General features: G+C 45.4%; 1 protein-coding gene across 2 annotated transcripts in view; it reads right to left on the bottom strand.

Moving 5' to 3' along the window:
• The window catches only part of ELFN1 (extracellular leucine rich repeat and fibronectin type III domain containing 1), a 249,476-nt gene that overhangs the window by 158,112 nt on the left and 71,950 nt on the right, over positions 1-19,414 (bottom strand). For both annotated transcript variants that reach the window (XM_053364050.1, XM_053364051.1), the window contains exon 2: positions 8,894-9,013. The gene's annotated coding sequence lies outside the window, so the exon portion shown is untranslated. The remainder of the gene's footprint in view (positions 1-8,893; positions 9,014-19,414) is intronic.

Raw genomic sequence — 19,414 nt, 5'->3', positions numbered from 1 at the left:
TGTGCTCTTTTCATGTTGCGAATGGGCCTCCGGAATAGATCCCGTTCACAACCGGAGGTACCACTGTAAAAAACTTATTTTTGGTGGTGCACTAGGTAAGTTTTTTAAAAAGCCAGCAGAAGCCATTTGGGGTAACTTTACCTAGCAGTTGAAGAAAATGTTCCCTCCGAGAATAAAGCCCTACCTTTCAGTGGCATAAGATCCGCTTTCAGTTTAGAAACACAATGTCAGAAGACAAAAAATGGCATTCTCCAAGTCTCACAGATCATTGCACATAGCGCGCGCACTTAAGAACATAAGAAGAACCTACTGGATCAGGCCAATGACCCATCTAGCGCAGCATCCTCTTCTCCCAGTGGCTGACCAGTTGCCATAATGGCAAGTCCCCAAGCAGGACCTGGGCACAAGAGCCCTCTCCTTGCCTGTGGTTTCCAGCAATTGGCGTTGAGAGGCAATCACTGCCTTGGAAGACCTACATTGGCTCCCAGTACATTTCTGAGCACAATTCAAAGTGTTGGTGTTGACCTTTAAAGCCCTACACGGCCTCGGCCCAGTAGACCTGAAGGAGCGTCTCCACCCCCATCGTTCTGCCTGGACGCTGAGGTCCAGCTCCAAAGGCCTTCTGGTGGTTCCCTCATTGTGAGAAGCAAAGCTACAGGGAACCAAGCAGAGGGCCTTCTTGGTGGTGGCACCCGCCCTGTGGAACGCCCTCCCACCAGATGTCAAGGAAATAAACAACTACCTGACATTCAGAAGACATCTTAAGGCAGCCCTGTTCAGGGAAGTTTTTAATGTGTGACATTTTAGTGTATTTTTGGTCTTTGTTGGAAGCCGCCCAGAGTGGCTGGGGAAACCCAGCCAGATGGGCGGGGTACAAATAATAAATTATAATATTATTATTATTGGACCATGTAGGCAGAGCATAGCCTTCATCATGGCTAGTAGCCATGGGTAGCCTTATGCGTCACGATTTGGTCCAATCCTCTTTTAAAACCATCTAGGTTGGAAACCATCACTGCCACCAGAAGCAAACTCCACAGTTTAACTTTTAACACAGTTTAACACAGTTTAACTTTAACATGAAGAAGGAAAACAAAGGATTTATTCATGTATGCTACAACAGTGGCAAGAGTCTTGATAGCACAAGGATGGAAGAATGGGGAAACCCCGACAAAGGAACAGTGGCAAGAGAAATGGATGAACTATGCAGAATTGGCTAAACTGACATACAAACTGCATGATAAGGACAACTGTGACTTTAAAGAAGAATGGGAACTTTTTACAAATTACTTAAAAAGACAACAAAATGAATTGAAGTTTATACAATTTTATAATATGCAGAGAATAACATGTGTTGAGAAATCAGAGAGAGGAGCTGAGGGAAATCTTGGGGGGGAGGGAGGGTTTGATGGGGAGGTGGGGGGAAGGGGGGAATAATGAATGATATGTTTTTGATATTTTGTTATGTTGAAATTGCTAATAAAAAACTTTTTTTAAAAAAAGAGATGTTTTCCTTTCTCTGTCGTGAACCTTCCCGCATTCAGCTTCGCTGGGTGTTCTACCAGTTCTAGTGTTTTGAGAGTGGGAGAAAAAACTTTCCTCTCTCCGCTTTCTCTATGCCATCCTTAATTTCATAAACCTCTATCACGTTTCCCTCTTCTTTGCCTTTTCTCTAAAGGAGAAAGCGCCAAATGTGGTCAACCTTTCCTCCACAGGACTCACTCTGCCCTCTTTGGTTGCCCTCAGGGCCGGATATAAGTTTGCTAAGGCCCTGAGCTACTGAAGGTAAAGGGGGGGGGGGGCTTTATATGTCCAGCTGTCCTTTGTCAACAACAAATTGTCATTATTTGTGTTGAATATATGTAGGGGTGAGCAAACTTTTTCAGCAGGGGGCCGGTCCACCATCCTTCAGACCTTGTGGGGGGCCGGACTACATATGGGGGGGGGGAAGGAACGAATTCCTATGCCCCACAAATAACCCAGAGATGCATTTTCAATAAAAGCACACATTCTACTCATGTAAAAACACGCTGATTCCCAGACCGTCTGCGGGCCGGATTTAGAAGGCGATTGGGCCAGATTCGGCCCCTGGGCCTTAGTTTGCCTACCCATGTGCTAATTTATGGACCTAACAGGTATCTAAAGCCAGTTGCACATAACAAGATATGTACAGTGGTACCTCAGGTTAAGAACTTAATTTGTTCTGGAGGTCCGTTCTTAACCTGAAACTGTTCTTAACCTGAGGTACCACTTTAGCTAATGGGGCCTCCCGCTGCCACAGCTGCACGATTTCTGTTCTCATCCTGAAGCAAAGTTCTTAACCTGAGGTACTATTTCTGGTTAGCGGAGTCTGTAACCTGAAGCGTCTAACCCGAGGTACCACTGTATTTTATCCAAGTACATCCAGGTTTTCTCCCCTTTAATTTTTTGGGGGGCTCCCCAAGAGAGTGGGGCCCTAACCTATAGCTTGTTTAGCTTATACGTAAATCTGGCACTGGTTGCCCTCTGTTCTGTACCTCTTCCAACCCTACGCTATCCTTTTTGAGGAGAGGCAGCCAGAACGGTACACGGTATCCCAAATGTGGCCGCAGCACCTCACGCCCTCCTAGTTCAAAACAGCGCCATTGAGGCCGAGTGAAACAGCAGGGCATGGGAGACGCTTGGCTGTTTTTGCGGCTGCCGGGTTTTTGCTGAAAGAGGATTCCCTTTCAGCTCTCGGCGCCCACCGAGACAGTTTGCTGACGGCGTGCAGCTCAAATATCATTTGCTTAATTTCTGTCCTGTGTATACACAAGAGAGCTCCTCTTTCTTGTCAACAAAAGGGCATCGGCGCACGCAAAAGCCTGAAGAACTTCCAGCCACTGGCTTTGCACAGCGCATGAAATATTGAAGGCACTTGTCAAAATGCCCTAATGTTTTTTCTGGGGGAGGGAGGGGGTCTCGTTGCTTCAGCTCCATTTCCCCCCAAGCCTGCCACTGGATCTTTTGAGGGCGTCTCTCTGTTGAAGTCACCTTAGACAACAGGAGCAAAAGGAGTGAGAAAATATGCTGTGTTTTCTGGCAATATCCTCCCCTCCCCGCCTGTTGTTCTTCGGAGAGCATACAGGCGCTTGAAATATCATTTTTACTTCTACCTCTAGAATATAAAATAAAACAGATTGATACCTGCAACTTGCCAACCACTCTGCATTGCCGGCTAAAAGAATTACATAAATATCCACTGTGTCGGCTCCCACCTCGTACGTCTGGGATTCTGTCATTTTGGATGTCTCACTTAATTTGTGTTACTTGGTCACTAGATTGTATCCTTTCACTCCTGATTTGTTTTGAAGTGTGAAATGAAGTAGTGTTCTAATGTTATTTTCATGCTGACTGGGGATAGATAGATTGGTTCAGGATCCGTTTTTTTAAAAGCAAACCAACTATCATGTCTAAGGCAACAGGCAAGAAAAGAATCACCTTGAATCTAGAGTTTCAAAAGATTTGGACATATTTTGTAGACGCATTCCATAAAAAGGTAAGGAAGGGAGTAAAACCAGGGGCATATCTATGTTGCAAGGTGTACAGCACATCACGTGCACAGTTCAGATGAGACTCTCACATTTCATTTGCAAAAATAAAATCAAGTTTCTAGACCAGGCATCCCCAACCTCGGCCCTCCAGATGTTTTGAGACTACAACTCCCATCATCCCTGACCACTGGTCCTGTTAGCTAGGGATGATGGGAGTTGTAGTCCCCAAACATCTGGAGGGCCAGAGTTGGGGGTGCCTGTTCTAAACCTTATGACTGAGGATATTTGTATGGTGAGATATTTAAAAGCATAGACATTTCCAGTGGTGAGGAAATGAGCTTCAGTGCCTTGCGTAACACCTTTCAGAAGCAGAGTAACTTGTGCACAATTGACATAGTCAATTTTTAAAAACTGCAATCATAAAATGCATATGTTTGGCTGTTAAGCCAGGCTGGGATCTGTTCATGCAACAGAATGCTATGGTAGAATAGATTTCCAGTGCAATCCTAGGCAAGAACGGGCTGCAAACATCACCACCACTGAAGTTTTATGTGTAAAAATCTCAAATCTGAAATTCAAATAGAGGGAGCTGAAATTTTACTTGGAAATGGGAAATTGAAATCCTTAGACCTGTTGGCATCTTTTGGTTATTGTGATGAGCATGAAATCTCATGTTGTCAAATACAACACTGTCCTTCCATGAATTCCTTCCATTTTAGGGGGTTTTTAAGTTCTTTGGGGGAAATGCTCATTTATGCCTTTAAATTGCCATCACTCCACCTTGTTCACCATTGCTCTTTGGGACATCAAGTAGCCAAATCTGATTCTTCACCATTTGCCTACTGGGGTCTTGTGATACAGTGATGTCAGGCGTGGCATTGTGACATCATCCTGTTCACCGTGCAATCCCTGACTGGGTGGAAGAGCCCATGAGACAAATTCAGGATGAGGAAGAAAAGGAGAAATGTTGGTTGCATTTATTTTAACGTTTCCCCTGCTTTTCTTCCATTAGGGGATCTCAGTGCAACTACTGGGACAGAGATACAATATCAAAAGAGCATGATGAAATAACAATTCAATCAGGAAAAAGAATGTAAATAAAGGAGCAATAGCCAGGAAGGCAATGGTGCTGAACAGCGTTGAAGAAAAGGGGAGTTATTTGTAGCAACTAGTTATTTTTAAGAGAAATTTCTACTGCTCTGAAATCAACAGTTTTGACCTGAAAATGGAAACCTCTTAAATATTTGCCGTAGACAGATGGGCAACTATCAGACCCTGTCCAATATTATTATATGCCAACGAGTAAATGATACAAAATGCCACTGCATGTCAGTGATCAAATATGCAACCGTGATTTCGCTCATCATCAGATGTCAAATGCTAGATAGAAAATATTCATTGGGTGTTCTGTGGCAAACGGCTAGTTAACCTTTGCCCCCTTCAGATGTGCAATTCTCATCAGCCCCAGCCAAGTCCAGAATTTTCAGAGGAGAATTTGAAAGCAGACTCACGCCAGACATCTAAAGCACATCCAGTACAAACAACGTCCTCTCAAAATCCCCAGAAATTGCTGTTTCCTCCTGACAAAACTACAATTCCCAGCATTCTTGAACTACGGTTCCCAGGACTGTTAGGGTGGAACCATGTATTTTATTTTATTTTATTTTTTTTAAAAAATTTTAGTAATACAGAAAAAGAAAAAGAAATGCACATAAAAAATAAGGCTACTATTTACATACACATAAATCCTTCCCACCCCCATATCTTCCCACCACCACACCATTTGACCCCCCCCCACGACTTCCGTATCTTATAGATTCGATACTATCATTGCAATTTTTAAATTTTAAATTTTGATCTCATTATGACATTCCTCAGCATCTTAAAAAGCAGAGACATCACCTTACTGACAAAGGTCCGTATAGTTAAAGCTATGGTTTTCCCAGTAGTGATGTATGGAAGTGAGAGTTGGGCCGTAAAGAAGGCTGATTACCAAAGAATTGATGCTTATGAATTATGGTGCTGGAGGAGACTCTTGAGAGTCCCATGGACTGCAAGAAGATCAAACCTATCCATTCTGAAGGAAATCAGCCCTGAGTGCTCACTGGAAGGACAGATCCTGAAGCTGAGGCGCCAATACTCTGGCCACCTCATGAGAAGAGAAGACTCCCTGGAAAAGACCCTGATGTTGGGAAAGATGGAGGGCACAAGGAGAAGGGGACGACAGAGGACGAGATGGTTGGACAGTGTTCTCGAAGCTACCAGCATGAGTGTGACCAAGAGGCAGTGGAAGACAGGAGTGCCTGGCGTGCTCTGGTCCATGGGGTCATGAAGAGTCGGACACGACTAAACGACTAAACAACAACAACAACAACAACATGACATTCTTAATTAATATTTTCTACTTTACTCCTTTAACCTAAGCATATCAACCTATTCGTTCTTGAACAGTGTTCATCCATGTATTCTTCAAAACATTGCCATTCTAGACTGAGTTTTTGGTTTGTCTGTCTTCTTATGTATACAGTTAGCTTTGCCATTTCTATAAATTGACTTAGTTAGTATAGCCAGTCTTCTTTTGTGGGTATTAGTTCGCTCTTCCATTTGCTGGCATATACTATCCTGGCAGCTGCTATAGCATATAAGAAAATTCCTTTCTTTTTCTGTGGTATGTCTTTTCCCAATAAGCCTAATAAATATGCCTCTGGTTTCTTTTGTAAAGATGTTTTTTAACATTTTTTTTTTGAGTTCTTCATGAATCATACCCCAGTAGTGGGCGGAGCCATGTATTTTAAATGTATTTTAAATGTGTGTTGGATTCGCTTTGGTGTGAACCTGCCCTGGGATGGTAACTTTGACCAAAGCAGAGTAACAATTTTGCTTCCTGTCACAAGGAACACCCTACTAGTGTATTCTTCAAATCAATCTTTTTGGGGGGAAACAACGACATGTAGAAACATATGCAAAGTTTAAACTTAATTTTCTTTGCACATCCTTTTTAAAGGAATCGCCAGGATCCTTCTATGCTGCTGCTGTTGCTTTATTAAAAGATCACGGAGTGGCAATCAGCATTGTGGCCTCCCAGCCCCGTTACCTGGGCCTTGATCCTGAGGGAAAGCAGTAATCCCCTGTTGGTGACATCACGGGCCGTTGCCATGGAAACATCACAACCCCGGGCTTTATTAGTTTGCCACGAGATTACAGCGAGGAGGAAATGGGCATGCAAAGACTTGTTGAAAGACAAATATCTCAGGCAATTAGCAAAACCAGCAAGGAAAAATTATGATAATACAGGAGATAGGAACATTAATCCAATTTATAAGTATAATCTACCCCAAAGTACTCCCCAGCGAGAAGGTAGCTCTTTCACAGCCCCTTCATTCTTAAGTAAACTGAAGTTGGGGAATAGCATGCAACAGTGCAGTAATTTGCTTCATTAGACGTTTCATTGGGCAATTTGGAAGTTTATTATAAAACTACTTGAAGGTTTAGGAAGGTTTAGGAAGTTACAGTCCTGCTTGTCAACCTATATTCAATATTTTAATATTTTGTTGGAAGCCGCCCAGAGTGGCTGGGGAAACCCAGCCAGATGGGCAGGGTATAAATAATAAATTATTATATTATTATTATTATTAATTTGTGTCTGGAAATCAGAGACGAGGCACATCGCTCTTTCCATGTGTAGAAACTGGTTCCCAACATTCTGTCACACTCTTATGTGACCAAGAAAAAGAACCCAAGATGGTGCTGTATACATATAGTAGCGGGCCTGGTTCTGGAAATCAGAGATGGGACATATGTCTCTAAGTCTTTGCGACCAGAAAAACAGGATCTCAGCATTCCGTCACACTCCTGTGTGACCAAGAGAAAGAACCAAGGATGGTGCCATATACAAATAGTAGCTGGCTTGGAAATAAGATCCAAGGCATACCTATCTGTTTCTTCATGTATATAAAAGCAGGTAGCCAACACTCTGTCACATGCTAATGTGACCAAGAGACAGAAGCCAAGATGGTGCAATACACATATAGTAGCTGGCTTGATTCATCACCGCTGAGCACACCAGTTGGATACTGTGTTTAAAAGAGCAGCGAAGTCAAAACTCCTCTATCTCTTCCTACCCCATGCAAAGTATTACGGTAGATGTCTGTCACCAACAGTGATCTTGAGAGTTTGTGGACACAGTGTATTCTACGTGCACAGTGACAGTGTGACCCTCATCCTGCTGGTTTTGCAGAAATGAGAAGTCTTGATCATAGATGAACTGCTCAAACTGTCTGCTGGCACCTTTCTATATCTGCGGCCAGCACTCTTAGCAGGATTAAGAAAAGGAACCTAGTATGGAGCGCTAAAGAAAACTGGGTGGGGCTATGCAAGGTTAGAGCAAAGTCCATTCTTGATGGTGCCCATCATTTGCTTCTATATAGGATATTCAGGTTGAGTGCCGCCCTATAAGAGTTTGGATTGGATTTGATATCCCACTTTATCACTACCTGAAGGAGTCTCAAAGCGGCTAACATTCTCCTTTCCCTTCCTACCCCACAACAAACACTCTGTGAGGTGAGTGAGGCTGAGAGACGTCAGAGAAGTGTGACTAGCCCAAGGTCACCCAGCAGCTGCATGTGGAGGAGCAGGGAAGTGAACTCAGTTCACCAGATTACGAGTCCACCGCTCTTAACCACTACACCACACTGGCTCTCCATTTTGGACCCCCCAAAATGGCCCAACGAGAAACCTGACTAATAAAGATGCAGACAGAAGGTGAAACTTGAAGCTCATGCACACTGGTAGATAGAGTGCAAAGTCAGCAATATACATCATAATGCCCAGTTTCTTAGGATCAGCAAGGCTGCAACCTAAGCCTGGGGCTCCTGGGAGCAAGTTCCACTGAAGTTCCTTCCAACAGTACAGGTTCAACTTCCAAAGCGCATTGGACAATAACCAAAGATTTGCAATGAGCTGAAATGCAACCTTTCACTTTTAACTAGAAATGGAAAAAAGAACACCCCACAAAGAAATGTTGCTAGTGTGGACAAGGAACCCCGTGGAAAAGAAAAAAGGGTCCAACCTCTGCTGGATTATATTCCTCTGTCTCAGACTTCTACACTAATCCGTCACAAGTAAACTTGAAAGGCTTGTTATCACCTCATTCACTTGTCAGAGGAAGGAGAATCCCTCCGTTGCCTTGGAGACGGCACCATTGCTCCTGTTCAGAGAAAGTCCTGGTGCTCTGCTCCCCTTCCCCACCTTCACTACACCACTGGCCATATGTCAGTTCATGCCTCAATAAGCTGAACCTTTGACAAAACATTGCCATACTGAAACTTCTTTCCTCTGCAAGGACTCCTTGCTTGCATTTGAAGGCAATTAGTAATGTGTACCTGGAGCTTCATCCTTCCTCGCAGAGCAAGCAGCGTTGTGGAACGTGTTGTTGACTTGCAGGGATGTTCTGACATTCTGGTGCCACCAAAGGATTTAGACACCGGTCACGGCTGGAAGTCCTGTGCCAAAGAGCAGAGAAAAAGAGTTTTAACTAGAGGGGAAAACCTCACCCACACATATACATGCACTGAAGAGGAACCAAAATGGCCCAGATATGGAGATGGGGTTGATTTACAGATGTAGTGGGAAAGTTTGCAAAGTTAAAATGGACATATACAGGACATGTGGCAAGACACAACTCAGGCTGATGGAATAAAGCAGTACGGAGACCCTGCAATTTCAAAAGACCAAGTAAGCGATCACCTTTATGATGGGTGAGTGACCTAAAACAGGCATCCTCAAACTTTGCCCTCCAGATGTTTTGGGACTACAATTCCCATCATCCCTGACCACTGGTCCTGTTAGCTGGGGTGATGGGAGTTGTAGTCCCAAAACATCTGGAGGGCCGAGTTTGGGGGTGCCTGATCTAAAACTAGCAGCAGGGTTTATGTGGCTGCAAAGAAACAACAATGAAGAGAACTTGAAGAGGAGGATGTCCAAGGCTGTGTTTGGTTAATTTTTATTGAAAGTTTTCAACATAAAATACAATAAATGTCAAACCAATCGAAAGACAAAGAATAATGAAGAACCAAAATAAGAAAAAAGAAAAATCAAGAAATAGACAGAAAGGAAAAAGAATATACAGTGGTGCCTCAGTTTACGAACTTAATCCGTTCTGGAAGTCCGTTCTTAAACCGAAACCGTTCTTAAACCGAGGCGTTCTTTCCCTAATGAGGCCTCCTGCCGCCGGTGCCCTTCCACCATTCGGCTTCCATTCTTAGACCGAGGTAAGGTTCGCAAACCAGGATGCTACTTCCGGTTTTGCGGAGTTCGTATACTGAATCGTTCGTAAACAGGACTGTTCTTAAACTGAGCTACCACTGTATACAAAGGTGTTTCCTCACATTTATGGTATATCATATCCTTTATCCATACACAGAAAGGTAGACCCTCCCAGCTCCTATTTCCTCCCCCAGTCTCCTGCCCTGAGAGACCCTTTCTACCCTGCCTTTCATGCAGGGACCACCAGCTTCCCGCTGTATAGCCAAGAGGTGTCTATCCAAGGATGGATGTGAGATGCTGTAGTGTAGAAGCAGAATCATCATCAAATGAGGAAAGCCAATCAGCTTCAGCTTTAAGGCAGCTGGTGACTGTTTGCTGGGCTGGGAGACAGTTGTATTTGACCAACAGGGAAACTGAGGCTCTGAGGAGTCTGAAACACTTGTGCGAGGGGCAAGGGCAGAGCTATGACAGCACATTTAAAACCTGGTTGCACTGCTGGAGCAGAGAAGGGTCGCGTCAAACATTTTGCAAGCTGGTGCTGATTTCTCCGAATGCATAAAATTTTCCTTGAGCAGTTATCGCGACCCTGATTTCCTAGGACAACTTATACCCTCCAAGAGCTTTAGCAGGAGAAGAACTGGATTCTGTGTCCACCCTTCTTATCTAAATCCAGTTGGTAAGGTGGGTTGACAACACCATCCCTGACTGGCTGGGGTCTCATAAATACAAGCAGGTGGGGGAATTGCAGAAAAGTACCAGCAAGCCTGGGATGCGGGTGGCGCTGTGGGTTAAACCACAGAGCCTAGGACTTGCCGATCAGAAGGTCGGCGGTTCGAATCCCCGTGACGGGGTGACCTCCCGTTGCTCGGTCCCAGCTCCTGCCAACCTAGCAGTTCAAAAGCACATCAAAGTGCAAGTAGATAAATAGGTACCACTCCGGTGGGAAGGTAAATGCTGTTTCTGTGCGCTGCTCTGGTTTGCCATAAGTGGCTTAGTCATGCTGGCCACATGACCCGGAAACTGTACACTGGCTCCCTCAGCCAATAAAGCGAGATGAGCTCTGCAAGCCCAGAATCGGCCACAATTGGACCTAATGATCAGGGGTCCCTTTACCTTTACCTTTACCAGCAAGCCTATGGGTAAAAACAAACACAAAACAGCCTTCAAAAGACCGAAAGGAAGGGGATTTTTTTTTAAACTCTTCCGTAGCCTTTGAAACAACGTCTGCACCAAGAACCAAATAGCGAACGCATTCAGTGCGGCACTCATTCCATGCACTGCGCCTCGGCACCTGCTGAGGTCATCTCCTCTCTCACAGATTCTCGGAGGACAATTTGCCATCATCTCTCTCACTTGCATTCCAAATTCTGGTCCCTTCCTTGACGGCGGTGCAGCTGACAGCCCACAGCATTGCATTCGCTGCACTGAATAGTCTATTGACGACTTGGTGCCTAATGCCTACAATGAGAAGCAGAGGAAACAAATCTACCGTAATTTCCCATGTTTAGTGCCTTATTACGGTGGCTGCCTCCACTGATTAGTTTGCATTTTTCCTGCGACGCCTTCCTGAGCGCTCCTTCTGCTCCGCATCCTTTATCTTCATCTTCAGCTATCAATGAGCTCCGGCTGGCTGTATCGGCAGACACGGCAGAAGCTTTTGAGAGAGGCTGTGGATGGAGAGACCGGGCCTTGAAGCGCCAAAGACCTCGCCTCTGCCATGGGCTGAACAGGGGGCTGGAGCTACCATGGCTCTGCCCATTTATCACATGAAAACAAAGAAGTGGAGCAATAGCAGTGCAGCAATAAAACTGCCACCACATTTGCAAAGCTAAGCAGGGTCTGGTCTGGTTTCAAATTGGATGGGGGACCATGTGTTGAGATAACTGCTTTACAAGGGGTTGAGCTAGACGACTCTCAGGGTTCCTCCCAACGCTACAATTCTGTGATTCTCTGATTTTATTTCAAGCTGGCCAATCTAAAACCCGAACTCGCAGCCCTGACTGGGAAGCAGTGGGGCTAATACCTTGCAAGGTGAGTGTAAGATACGGCTCAGGTGCCTCAGACCCACAGGGGCTGGATGTGCCCCTCAACTCTATCTGCTCACCCCCTCTCTAAGTTACACTGCCTTCTAGCCCTGGTTCAGACCTCCCGCGAGTGTTTTTGCCTGCCTGGAATGTGTCCTTGGACTCCAGTAATGCCCCTTGCTTCCTAGGACAGTGAGGGGAATGTGAGCATGTGTAGAAACTAGCCTGCTGTCCAGAGGTAAATTTTGCATTCATTACCCGGCCCACCAATGGCATCTGGCCCCCAGATAGTTACTCAGAATGGAATGTGGCCCTTGGACTGAGGAAAGTCTCATCCTTGCTGCAAGATCCCCCTGCACTTTGAACCCTCTGTCTCACTGTATCCCAACCCAGAGCATTCCAGATGTTGTCGAACTCCAACACCCATCATCCCTGACCATTGGGCATGCTGGCTGGTGATGATGGAAGCTGGAGTGCAAAAGGATCTGGAGAGCACTAGGATGGGAAAAGACTGCTCTATATAGGTGTATGGAGCATGTATACACTTTTCCCTTTCCGGCTGAGCTCACTACCTCTCTGTACTGTTTGCAACTTGGTTTGGGAAAAGCAAGAAGCTGTTGCATTCTCAAATGTTTGGCCTCAGAAATAAATGGAGGAAATAAAATGGTGGATAGCAGGGGAAACTGTACAACTGAGCTGGTTCGGAGGAAAAGGTAGTATGATTGCCTTAAGGCACACACACACACCCCTTACACCATCAGTTAATAAGTTTCATTTAAAGGCAGAGAAAGAGGAGAGAAACTTCTGCTTACTGATTCGCTGCTTAATTGCAGACTCCACATCCGGGTGGAGGAGCAACTCCCCATCCAAAAGCAATATTGTATCTGGTTCCTGTGGGATCCATTCCACTGCCGACGGATCTCTCCAGGCCTCCTCATTGTCTTAACTTATTACCCAAGCAGAGAATGAATAAACAACTTAACTGAGATCGTTCTCCCTCTCCCCACCCCACAAGTAACATGACTCAGAAGATTGTATTACTCATCACAAACCTGGTGCCTCCGCTCCCCTTCAAATGCTTTTGGAATTGTTTGCGGCTAATAAGTCCTTCCCCCAGGAAGTTATTGTTCTGTGCGGGGAAATCCTCTTGATGTTCTTTGAGATGTAACGGTACAAGTGTTCAGGCAACAATCCCATTGAAAGTACACATGATTGTGATGGGCAAGTCCTAAGACTATAAGACGTGGTGCTAGATTAGACCAGTGGTCCATCAATTCCAGCATTCTGTTCTCCCAGTGGCCTGTGGGAAACCTGCAAACAGGACCTGAGTACAAGAGCAATCTCCCCTCCTCTGATTTCCCACAACCCGTATTCAGAAACATTGCTGTCTGCAGCAATGGAGGCAGACCTTAGCCATCATGGCTGCTAGCCTCAATAGCCCTCTCCTCCATGAATTTGCTTAATCCTCTTTTAAAGGCATCTGGGTTTTTGAGCATCAATGCCTCCTGGAGGTGCGAGTTCCATAGTTATGCGCTGCGCAAAAAAGTTGCATCTTGTTCTCTATCATGAATCTCCCCATATTGAGGAGAATAATAATAATAATAATAATAATAATAATAATAATAATAATAATAATAATTTATTTATACCCCGCCCTTCCCGGTTCAAAAACCAGGCTCAGGGTGGCTAACAAATTTAAAACACTTTAAAACACTTAATTATAAAAGCATAAAATACAGTATAAAAACATGAATAACAATAAAAATCAAAAATCAATTAGATAATCCCCAGGGCTAGCTGGCTGAATTGGTCCTACTTGGGCCAGCGAGGAGGCCAGGGGAGAATTAGCTGTGGGGCCCCAGAGCGGGTGATCTTCATAAAAGGGGAGGGGGAAGGAAGAGAAGGGAAATAAAAGATCAGGCTGAATTCAAATTAAAGGCCAGGTGGAATAGCTCTGTCTTATAGGCCCGGTGAAAGGAGGTTAAATCCTGTAGGGCCCTAGTCTCATGGGACAGAGCATTCCAGCAGGTCGGAGCCATCACTGAAAAGGCCCTGGCCCTGGTGGAGGATAGTCTCCTTAGAGCCCGGGACCTCTAAACTATGGTTATTCGTGGACGTTAATGTCCTCTGCGGGGCAGACCAGGAGAGGCGGTCCTGTAGATACAAGGTGACATCCATGAGTTCTAGTGTTAGCAGAAAAGGAGAAATTTGTGGACATCCGATTCAGGCATCTGGTTGGCCACTGTGAGAACAGGATGCTGGACTAGATGGGCCATTGGCCTGATCCTGCAGGCTCTTCTTGTGTCCCTAATGTTCGTAATAGAGAGAGAGGTGAGGTCTGCAGGCAGCAAAATGCCTAGAGATGGCCCTTCACAATGCCACAGATGTCATGGCACCAAGCTTGCTTGCTGCCAAACAGGAGCCACACTCGAAAGAGAGAGAAAAAGAGACTCACATGTGATCCAAGTTGGGTCATTGTCTCCCTCTTACACCCTCTGAAGAGTCAACATCTTCTGGTGCCAGGTATCTGTAATACCACCTCCTTCTCGGGTAGGGTGGGGGGCTTGGTAGTTCCACCACCCTCAGAGGTAGCAGCCTAGGAAAAGATCGCATTCTGTGGCAGCCCCTACACTGCAGAACTCCCTTCCCACAAAGGTGTGTCTGGCACCTTTGCCTTGTAGTTTTCCTCAAATGCTGAAGAGCCACCTCTTTCACACCTGAGTCGAATCATTTGTTAGGACCTGCCCTCATTCCTGTAATCTGTTTCACCTGAATATTGCATTGCTGTAAACTGCCCTGAAGCCTCACAGTGAGGGGATAGGACTCAACGAAGTGTGGCCTCACCTTTTAAAAAAGAAAAAAGGGCATCTTCCAGCAGTTGCTCAAAAATACCCTCAGTTAAAGAGCTCAAAAACTGCCAACTTCCCCCAAGAGAGGCTTCATTTTCTGCTGCTGTTTGTGGTTTGCCTTATTATCATTGGTTTAACATACTGCGGGATGTCATTTCTGGTCCGCAGCTCAGTGGCCTTTGCAAGTCTGCCTCCATCCATCAAGGAATTTTCGTAAGTAAATAGCCAGAAGATCCCACTCCACTTTACTCTAGATGTTCAACATTTGTGGAGTGGAGAGGACATATTTTTCCTCCCCTCTTTCTAAATCACACATATCAAAGCAGAAGGGAGCACCTTCTTCCTCTTAGCTTTGTATCTACTAAGGAATACCAAACTTCCTTTGGGGGGGGGGAATTAAAGTAAAAAGTTGCTAAGCACAGCTTGTATCCTTTAATGCAGAGATAAGCAAATTTCTTGCTTGCTGCAGGTACTTATTGCAATCCCAATATCTACCAACCAGAGCTGAGTGCAAAAGACATACAGTTCAAAAAGAGCACCTCTGAGCACATCCAGACTTCTTTTTCAGTAAAGGTAAAGAGACCCGTGACCATTAGGTCCAGTTGTGGCCGACTCTGGGGTTGCGGCGCTCATCTCGCTTTATTGGCTAAGGGAGCCGGCATACAGCTTCCGGGTCATGTGGCCAGCAAGACTAAGTCGTTTCTGGTGAAACAGAGTAGCACACGGAAATGCCGTTTACCTTCCCGCCGGAGCGGTACCTATTTATCTACCGTACTTGCACTTTGACATGCTTCCGAACTGCCATGTTGGCAGGAGCAGGTACCGAGCAATGGGAGCTCACCCTGTTGTGGGGATTCGAACTGCTGACCTTCTGATCGGAAAGTCCTAGGCTTTGTGGTTTAATCCACAGCGCCACCCACGTCCTGCTCTTTTTCAGTACTTTCACACAAAAAGTCCATTCCGGGTTTTCAAGTGCTGTTGCACTCCAATAGGAAAAGCTTGGGATATGCTCAAACCACGTGTTGAAATCAGTGGGGCATAGAATAAGGGCTTCCTTTTGACAGGATCATGCCCAACACAGCAACCGAAAAATGAAGACTTAACACCCCACCATCCCAAAACTTACTGAGCAATACAGAATCAAAGAGATGAACTAACAGCTTGCCATCTTCTGTACTAATAGCAAACGCATTCAACAGGTGTCAAAATGGCACCATCGACACATGAGAAGATGGTATTGGGATTTGGGGGGAGGGGAAGAATATACAACAAACAAGAATATACAAGAAAACACAACAAACATGGGGAAGAAAGCCTAAGGTTGGGGCAAGAGAGCCACTCAACAGCTCAATGTTGGCATGAAGTGCTTATTGTTTGTGATGGGTTGGTGGCAAAGGGTGGAATGGAATGCCCTAGCAAAGGGCATGGCTGGCTAGCTGGCCTCCTGAAGAGGAAGACTCTATGCCAGGGGTAGGCAACCTAAGGCCCGGGGGCTGGATGTGGCCCAATCGCCTTCTCAATCCGGCCCACGGACGGTCCAGGAATCAGAGTGTTTTGACATGAGTAGAATGTTTGCTTTTATTTCAAATGCATCTCTGGGTTATTTGTGGGGCATAGGAATTCGTTCATTCTTTCCTTCAAAATATAGTCCAGCCCACCACATGGTCTGAGGGACGTGGACCGGCCCATGGCTGAGAAAGGTTGCTGACCCCTGCTCTATGCTGAAAGCTTTTCACAAATGGAGCAAAACCAAAACTGGCAGGTTTATCCATCCCTATCAAAAGCCAGGAGTTGTGCAAGTCCAAAGAGGACACAGAAGCACACCAGAGTCAGGAAGCCAGTTGTGCATACAAAGGCCCATCTCAACAGGAAGTCCATTATAGCCCTTCCTGTCTCAAAGGACCCAGCCACCAGGCTAGGGGCAGGGAGAGTTTGCAGACACTTCACTGCCAAGAAGATGCTCCACATCTTGTGGTGAGCTTCCAGATTGCTGAAAGTTCCCAGTCCTAGCCCAACACCAGTCTGACCACAGACATAAAGTAGAATACTAGCTGAGTTAAGAAAGGTTTAAAATAGTTTTACAATGTTCTCATATATCCCTTAGGAACCCAAAACAACAAGGGATTTCTTGAGCTACTCTGAAGGGCTTGGGTTTCTTTAGAAGAGCTGGAGGACTATGCTGTCCTCAATATTTGCTTTATTTACAAATATCAAAGCTGAGCTGAGAGGATACAAAATGCTCTTAAAAGCAGAAGGCATTGCACCCAGGGCCGCTGTGCCCTGCTTTCTGCCAACACCAGCTAGACCAGCCTTTGTCAACCTGGTGCCCTACAGACGTTTGGGGCAGCTCTCTTCTTCTTCATCACCATCACCACCAAGTAATCATCATCTCCTTCACTGAACAGGCTCATTGAGGCAGAGTAGCGAGCCCAGGAAAAAATGCACAGAGGTTTGCTGCTCTCAACTATCCAGCATAAAATGCGGAAGATTAAAACAAATGCCGGGGGAAGAAATTATATGCTAAATTTCAGCTTGACGCGATTTGAAATGGCTGAGCCCTTAAGCCCTGGAAGTTAGGATTTTAAGAACACATAATGAGGGCGGGGAAAGGATACTGTAATAAAATGCAAAGTATAGCTTTACAGAGGTATTCTTTAAAATTAAAAAAAAAGACGAAAGGAGCTGAGCCCGCTAGCGACCGATTTTCAAATATCGGTATCATTACCTTCTGATTACATCCTGCTTTTTATTAGAAATGCAAAATATTAAAAGCGTTACAGTGGGAGAGGAACATGAATTTCCCTGCAATTGATGCCTCCCAGCTCATTCTCTTGTTCCTATCTCGTAAGACCAGCCACACAAAATTGAAAATATATGTTGCGGGGGGCAGGGGGGGGCGGAGAGAACAGGATCACAGAACCATAGAATTGTGTTGGAAGGGACCCAGAAGCAAATCTAGTCCAACCTCCTGCAATGCAGGAATCACAACTAAATAATTTAGTAGGCCAGCCCCATCCCAGCTTAATGTCAAGAAAGCCTACATTCATTCTGCAACCTGCCAACATCTAGAGGCCACCCCTCTGGCTCCCCCACCATAGCGCATCCCTCAAAATTGATGGGCTGAGGCAGTACAGTGTAGTGGTTAGAGTGCTGAAAGGTGGCATATAAATGTAATAAATAAATAAATGAAAGATGATGATGATGATGATGATGATACCCCACCCATCTGGCCAGGTTTCCCCAGCCACTCTGGGCAGCTTCCAACAAAATGTTAAAACCACAATAAAACATGAAACATTAAAAACTTCCCTGAACAGGGCTGCCTTCAGATATCTTCCTAAAAGTCAGATACCTCTGGTACCTCTGGTTAAGAACTTAATTCGTTCCGGAGGTCTGTTCTTAACCTGAAACTGTTCTTAACCTGAGGTACCACTTTAGCTAATGGGGCCTCCTGCTGCCACCGCACGATTTCTGTTCTCATCTTGAAGCAAAGTTCTTAACCCGAGGTACTACTTCCTGGTTAGTGGAGTCTGTAGCCCAAAGCATCTGTAACTCAAGGTACCACTGTAGATGTTTATTTCCTTGACATCTGGTGGGAGGGAGTTCCACAGGGCAGGTGCCACTACAGAGAAGGCCCTCTGCCTGCTTCCCTGTAACTTTGCTTCTCATAGTGAGGGAACTGCCAGAAGGTCCTTGGAGCTAGACCTCAGTATCCGGGCTGAACAATGGGGGTGGAGACATTCCTTCAGGTATACTGGGCCGAGGCCGTTTAGGGTTTCAAAGTCAGCACCAACACTTTGAATTATGCTCGGAAACATACTGGGAGCCAATGTAGGTCTTTCAAGACCGGTGTTATGTGGTCTCTCTGGGAAGAGAACCTCACTAGAATCTTGCCTCTGACTTTCCAAATTGGGGTGGTGTCCTATCAGCATTTGTTAATAACCCCTAAAGCCTGGGGGTGCATGTCGCTTCCATTTGATCGATACAACATTGCGGGTCACATTTCTGAGCCCGCTTGGCTGCCACGGAACAGCGGCTCACAAATACTGCCGTTTGACAGAATTGCAGATATTCATAATGAAAAAATATTGTTCTAACCAAGAGGGAATTAAAAAACAACAAGAATCCAATCTTGAAGAGCCGGGCAGGAAATGAAATAAACATCTTGAAGATTAGATGGGGGCTGTGCATGTGGTGCACCTAATCTCTCTCCCTGCTATGGCAAGGATCTTCTCCATTGTACAATTTCCCTTATTGACTCGGTTCGTTTCCGTAGCATCGAGCGATGGCGATTTTAGTGTGTGCATGTCCCCCACAAAGGGTGATGTAGCCTTACAGGGAAACCAGAATATTTTGGGTTCCTTCTCTCTCGGAGTGAGGTCACAGCAGCCAAGTGCAACCTACCTTGATGTTCTCCTGCGTAACGGCACTGCTGTTTTCTTGTGTCATTCCTTCTCAGTTCAGTAGGACACCTTTGGATTGTGGCCTTAATGGAAATCCCTTCACAAATTAATAAAGCACCACGGGGAGCTGTAGTAGTTCAGGGATGGCTGACACCGACAGGCAGCCTGCCAAGCAAAGAGACCTGCCATAGGTTACACAAAGAGTTGGTGGCACAGCCAAATGCTTCTACCTGCTTCTTGCCCCCCTTATCTTCCTCCTCATACGATCTTTTTCCCACCATTTGGGCTCCTGCCATTATGCATTAGCCTTCCGCTTACCGACATTTAGCTTGGCTTTCAATCCGTGCCGACGTGCTCCTCGC

This window comes from Podarcis raffonei, chromosome 14 (genome assembly GCF_027172205.1).
Source record: "Podarcis raffonei isolate rPodRaf1 chromosome 14, rPodRaf1.pri, whole genome shotgun sequence".
NCBI lineage: Eukaryota > Metazoa > Chordata > Lepidosauria > Squamata > Lacertidae > Podarcis > Podarcis raffonei.
This window is presented reverse-complemented; position numbering and strand designations above follow the sequence as displayed.